This window comes from Saccopteryx leptura, chromosome 2 (genome assembly GCF_036850995.1).
Source record: "Saccopteryx leptura isolate mSacLep1 chromosome 2, mSacLep1_pri_phased_curated, whole genome shotgun sequence".
NCBI lineage: Eukaryota > Metazoa > Chordata > Mammalia > Chiroptera > Emballonuridae > Saccopteryx > Saccopteryx leptura.
This window is the reverse complement of record NC_089504.1, coordinates 153,282,675-153,289,799: the sequence shown is the minus strand read 5'-3', so window position 1 is coordinate 153,289,799 and position 7,125 is coordinate 153,282,675. Positions and strand designations below refer to the sequence as shown.

The 7,125-nt window shown below is 34.0% G+C and overlaps 1 pseudogene; it reads left to right on the top strand.

Annotated features, from left to right (window-relative positions):
• The first annotated feature begins 4,916 nt into the window (after positions 1 to 4,916).
• On the top strand, positions 4,917 to 5,499 carry LOC136393173 (AP-3 complex subunit sigma-1-like; annotated as a pseudogene).
• The last annotated feature ends 1,626 nt before the right edge of the window (positions 5,500 to 7,125 follow it).

Sequence of the window (7,125 nt, the reverse complement as noted above, 5' to 3'; positions counted from 1 at the left end):
GCTCTGGGCTTGGGTCACCTGACTTGCTTTGGCAAACTGAATGTGAGCAAATACAACACAAGAAGGGTATAGAGAAGCAATGAACTTATTGCTCTTATCTTTAGCCATTGCCATGAGAGCACGACTGGGCCAGTTTACCCCAGTTATCTTACAGGAAGCCATCCTAGTTTGGCCAATAGTTAGTTGACCCCCATGAATGAGGGCAAGCTCAGCTGAAACCAGAAGAACCAATGAGCTGAGCTCAGCCTAACTTGGCAATTTGCAGACTGATGAGCTAAATAAATCTGTATGGTTTCAAGGCTCTGTTTTTGGAGTGGCATTTTTGTGGTAGTAGATGACTGATATAATAGGTGATATTCTTTGTCACTGGGAAGATATTGCTCTGTTATCATCTTGCATACAGTGCTACTATTAAGAAGTATAGTAAACGTGATTGTTTTTCTTTTATAGATAGAAATATTCAGGACTTTTTCTTTGCCTTGACATTCTGAAGTTTTGCCTATTGCGAATATAGTTTCAGTGGATGCATTTAAAGGTATGCCAATACAAAGAAAAATGTATGCAAGACTACTGGGATGCAGCTTGGGAAAAGGGGTGTGTCATTTTTCACTCATCGCTTCAGACTTGTACTGAGTTATAAAACAAGATTCAATTTGAAGAGCAAATGATTAGGGCAATGGCAGAATAATGAAGCTTACTGCTATAATGCAAAATATTTATATTGGCATGAAGACCCAAAGTTCATAGTATCCTATGTTTTTTTGGCTTTGGATAGTTGCCTAGAGAATTGCCATCTGGAGTTGATCAACCCTAGAAGTTAAATGCCCATTTTGTTTGTTTAGCCTCTACCCAAAGTCCCCAAGTCAATAACAAGAAGAAGGAGTCGTTAATGTTAAGAGGAATTCTCCCCAGTGCTTTTCTCAGAAGTGATCTTCAAGAACATTGAATAAAGACTTTCTTCCCAGAGCTAAATTAAGGAAGTTATATTGGTTGGCTGTCATTTGTAGCTTCCTCTTCTCTGCTGTGTCAATTACTCGATCTTATTCACTTTCTGTCTTCAAAATATTTTTGGCACCTCTAAATCATTCAAAAACCAGTTAATAGAATTACTAGAGTATGTCTTCCATTAAAAAGAGAAATTAATCCAAGAGCAGCTAAAAATTAAACAACAAACAGCAAAAACAATATCTCAGTTTTTGCCTTTTATTAAAAAGCTGAATTCACAGAAATTTCCTTGCTTCTTTTTTTCTATTTTTTTATTTTATTGGTTTCTACTTATATCTGTTCTGTAGAAATTCTGTAAGAAAAAGTAGTAGCACACTGTTCCTGCCAACAATATTAAAGGCAGTGATAATGTAAGCATCAACTATGCTCCCATTGGGATGATGGGGGAAGGGAAATGACATGAAGGAGATCATATCAGAGTCAAAAATAATAATAAAACCAATAAACTAAAAAGTAGCAGAACACACATATTTAGGAGTACAGAAGAAATTGAAAGGAAAACAGCCCAAGAAAGTGGTTGCCTCTGTGGGGAACAACACTCTCTGGTGGGACTGGCATGTGGTGGGAAGAGGAACTGCTATTTTTCGATGTACCTTTCAGAAGCACTTGATTTTTTAAAATAATGTGCAACACTTAAAATGAACACACTATTTTTAAAAATTAAAATATATCTTTAATATTATTCTATTGACTATATAAGCAATGTTCAAATATATAACAGAAAGGAATATAATGAAACTATAAGAATAAGTCTCTGAGGTAGTAAAAAATAAATTATATCAAAGGACATAATATTAACTTCATTTTATAAAGAAACATGAATATGAAGAATAAAAACAAATTCTTATAAAGCTCTAAACAAATGAAATAAATAAAATTAGATTGAGGTTGGCTTTTTATTTTTAAGTTCTAAGCATCCTATTACTGATGTAGAATTAACATTTCAAAGATTTTGGTTTAGCTAAACCATTTTATAGGAAAGCTTTAATTCTTCAAGTTGATAGATTACATTTTAATTTTGAGGAAAATGAAATTCAAGAGATTAAGAAAAACAGGATAAGAAAAAATTATAGAAGCTTATCAAAACATTGCTGAGAAAATTAATGAGATGAAATTCAATAAAAATCATTATTTGGAAAAGAAATTATTGCCAATATTCTTTAGAATGAAAAGCTCAGAAAGTAGAAGAGTAAGTAATCAAGTGCAATAAATGTAAAAATGAAAATAAAAGAAAATGGTGCAATGAGTTGTTCAGAAATTCTATTGTACTCTAGAATCAAAGGTCCATTGATAAGTGGAATGAACCCAAAGAAGTAGCTTTGTAATAAAAACATATTGATATGTTTGGGTTTAAAAACTGTATTTTTGTGCTTTCTCTTATGTTCTATCCTTTTCTGTTTTCTTTCTGTCTCCTTACTTTCCTTGTTATAGATTAATTACTTTTTGTCACTCCATTGTTTCTCCTTTATTAATTTGGACCTTAATTATAGATATGCTTTAAAAGTAATAGTGATACTAACAGTTCTTTTCTGCAAGTGAAGAACAAAAGTTGATAACATCAATTGGATGTACATATTATTTGGCGATTAACTCATATATATACTATCTGAATGCCTTTAAAAATTACACCTTATATTCAAAGTCAATCTAGCTTACCATGACTTTGGGTTATTCTACATGCAAGGAAAAAAGAAAACAAACAAAAAACTAAAACTAAACCCTTAGAATTAAGCACTTGCTTTTCTGAAGAAATAGTGAGCAGCTACAAACCAAAAATAGTATATCTGTACTGTCCCCAACTTATGTTCATATTATCACTTTAAAATCTTCCAGATATTACTATTATTTATAAATCATAGTTAATGGATCTAGACTATTGTTTATTTGTGTGTTTTTTTGTGACAGAGACACAGGGAAAGATAGAGAGAGGGACAGATAGGGGCAGACAGACAGGAGGGAGAGAGATGAGAAGAATCAATTCTTTGTCGCGGCACCTTAGTTGTTCATTGATTGCTTTCTCATATGTGCCTTGACCAGGGACCTATAGCAGAGTGAGTGACTCCTTGCTCAAGCCAGCAACCTGGGACTCAAGCCAGTGACCCTGGGGTCATACTTATGATCCCATGCTCAAGCCAGAGATCCCATGCTAAATCTGGTGAGCCTGTGTTCAACCTAGTGACCTTGAGGTTTTGAACCTGGGCCCTGCACATCCCAGTCCAATGCTCTATTCACTGTGCCACTGCCTGGTCAGTCTAGACCAGTGGTAGTCAACCTGGTCCTTACTGCCCACTAGTGGGCATTCCAGCTTTCTTGATGGGTGGTAGCGGAGCAACTAAAGTATAAATAAAAAGATAGATTTAACTATAGTAAGTTGTTTTTTAAAGATTTATTCTACCAAACTTAGCAAAAATTGAACATAAAGTACTTGGTAAGTAATTATTACATGCTTTAACTTGCTGTAACTCTGCTTTATAAATTTTATAAAGTAAAGTTACTTCCTTACTTTATAAATCACCATTACTGTGGAACTGGTGGGCGGTTAGAAAATTTTACTACTAACAGAGATACAAAAGTGGGCAATAGGTATAAAAAGGTTGACTACCCCTGATCTAGACTATTATTTGTTTATAGTGAGTGTTCTCTATGAACTAATCTAAATTATTTGAAACAATCAAGTGATATGTTACAATGACAATTTGATGTGGAATAATTGCTTGTAGGTTAACTCCAACTTCATTAGAGAAGTATATGAACTAAAGATCTTTTTCCTTGAAAGAATTCTTAAAATCTCCTTTGATTCAATTCTATGCTTCTAGACAGATACCATTATTCCTGGTTTGTTTCTGGAAGAACTGAGGCTTAGAGTCATTAAATTCCTAGCTTAAGTTCATATAACTAGTAAGTGAGAGAGGAAATAGAGAGTACTGAGAGTCAGAGTCTTCCAGAAAAACATGCTTATCCTCTTTCAGGGGTATTTAGATCAGAAATCAGATGACAAGCAAATAATCTTAGTGAAGCTCTTAGTTAACTGTTTTTCCATATCTTCCATGATAGTTCATTTATCTCTCCCCTCAAATCAAAGGCAAAAGACAGATACTCTTTAGTGACAATAATTTCTTAAAATTGGGCATTTCATAATTTTCAATCTCTTCCTGACATTTACTGATCCAGTAGCTAGAATAAAAGAATAAGAGTAGGATGGGTTCTTTTTCAGATGTCTTGACACAATTGCTGTGATTTCTCTTTTAATCTCTGAGTGACTTTCACAGTTAAATTCAACCATGTGAAGTTTAATACTTCAACATATTCTAATACACATGTTTTTTAATAGATACATGATTTAATAGGTGCTACTTAAAAAATGCTCTGAAGGACAAGTGAATTGTTTTAATGTCACCAGGTATATTTGTAATTTCACTGGTAAACAGATACCCAATTTTATTATATCATACAATTTTGGTTCTCTTCTTTTCTAACGTATGAAAATGGAGTTCAACAAGAAAAAGCAGATGCAGTTTTATATGTGAGGATGACCTAATATCCAGTTTGACTAAGTTTATTTACAGAGGTTATTTACAAGAGAAATCTACTTGAATTTCAATTCCATTCTGCCACCCTTGGGAAATTTGCTTGAAAAGTTCTGCTCTGTCAGGCACTATCTATCTATCAACTATCTATCATCTGTCTATCATCTATCTATCTATCTATCTATCTATCTATCTATCTATCTATCTATCTATCTATCTATCTCTATCATCTATTTATCTATCTATTTTTAGAAAATTGAATTTAACAGAGTGACACTGATCAATAAGAGTACATAGGTTTGATCACAGGTGAGATCCCAAGGCAAGGTTAGAATTCCTGCCCTGCCCTGGACCCAGCACCCGCAGGGTCAGTCTGGCTCAGACATGATCAAAGTGATTCTCATCTTCAACAACCATAGGAAGCCGCAGCTCTCTGAGTTCTCCACCAGCCTCACAGTGAAGAAACACAACAGCAAATCATCAGGGAGACATTCCATTTGGTATCTAAGAGAGATGAAAATGTTTGTAATTTCCTAGAAGAAGGATTATTAACTGGAGGATCTGACAACAAACTGATTTATAGACATTATGCAACATTATATTTTGTCTTCTGTGTGAATTCTTCAGAAAGTGAACTTGGCATTTTAGATCTAATTCAAGTATTTGTGGAAACATTACGCAAGTATTGTGCAAATGTCTATGAACTAGATTTAATTTTCCATGAAAACAAGGTTCACAATATTCTTGTAGAAATGGTGAGGGGGAAATGGTATTAGAGACCAACATGAATGAGATTGTTACACAAACTGATGCACAAAATAAGCTGGAGAAATTTTAGGCTGGCTTAGCAGCAGCTTCAGCTCGTGCTGTATCGGCTGTAAAGAATATGAATCTTCCTGAGGTCCCAAGAACAAGTAACAGTGATGACATCAGTATAAGAGTGCCAAACCTGCCCTCTTTTAAATAAAAAAATATTTTTAAAGTCCACTCCCGGGTAAAATCCAGGAGGAAAAGTCATCTAAGTTTACTATGCAGTTGCTTACTAAAAATAGGAAGAGAGCCTTAACTTTTGCTCTTAGATTTAAGTCAAGGTATTGTATAGAAGTTGTGTGAAATCAGTATGGTGGTTCAATGTTGTTTTTCTTGCTCAGTGATTTTGAAGAAATTGAGTTGTTCCAGTGTGATTTTTTTCTTTCTTGTCTAAACTGCATTCCTATAACCACTTAAGGCATGCTTCTATGTATTGGTTACAACAGTATTTCAAAAAGTGTTTGAAACATTTCTTTAAATTATGTACAACCCAAAATTTTGGTTGTATGGATTACAAGTACAGCATTCCTTAATTATTTCTGTTATTTGTCACAATTGTTATTTTACAAAACCAAGTATGTATTGTATGCAAACATTATGTTCTTTTCTTCTTAGTTTAAATAAATTCCAACGTAACTGGAAAAAAAAGAGTACATAGGTTTCAGGTAAACATTTCTGTAACATTTGAATGTTGATTATGTTGTACACCCATCACCCAAAGTCAAATCATTTTCCATCACCTTATATTTGTCCCTCTTCACCCACTTCTCCCGATTCCTCCCTCTGGTAACCACTACACTTTTATCCGTGTCTATGGGTCTCAGTTTTATATCCCACTTCCGTGTAAAATCATACAGTTCTTAGCTTTTTCTGATTTACTTATTTCAATCAGTATAATGTTCTCAAAGTTCATCCATGTTGTCATAAATGCCAATATGTCATCATTTCTTATGGCTGATTAGTATTTCATTGAATATATGTACCACCTCTTCTTTATCCAATCTTCTATCGAGGGCCACTTTGGTTGTTTCCATGTCTTGGACACTGTGAATAATGCTACAATAAACATGGGGGTGCATGTGTCTTTATATTCCAATGTTTTTGAGTTTTGGGGGTAGACACCCAGTAGAGGGATTGATGGGTCATATGGTAATTCTATTCTTAATTTTTTGAGGAACCACCATGTTTTTTCCATAAAGGTTGTACTAATTTGCATTCCCATCAGCAGTGAATGAGCATTCCTTTGTCTCCACAGCCTCTCCAACACTTGTTATTACCTGTCCTGTTGATAATAGCCAATCTAACAGATGTGAGGTGTTATCTCATTGTAGTTTTGATTTGAACTTCTTGAATAGCTAGTGAAGATGAGCATCTTTTCATATATCTGTTGGCCATTTGTATGTCCTCTTGGGAGAAGTGCCTGTTCAGGTCCTCTCCTCATTTTTAAATTGGATTGTTTGTGAGTTCTTTATATATTTTGAGTATTGGAGCTGTTGTTTGCAAATATTATCTCCTATTTAATTGGCTGCCTATCTGTTTTGTTATCAGTTTCTTTAGCTGTGCAGAAAGAAGCTTTTTAGTTTGATATAGTCCCATTCGTTTATTTTTGCCTTTACTTCCCTTGCCTTTGGGGTCAAATTTGTAAATTGTTCTTTATGGCTAAGGTCCATGAGTTTAGTATCTATGTTTTATTCTATGTAATTTAAGGTTTCAGATCTTGTATTTAGATCTTTGATCCATTTTTAATTAATATTTGTGCATGGGGACAAATAATAGTCAATTT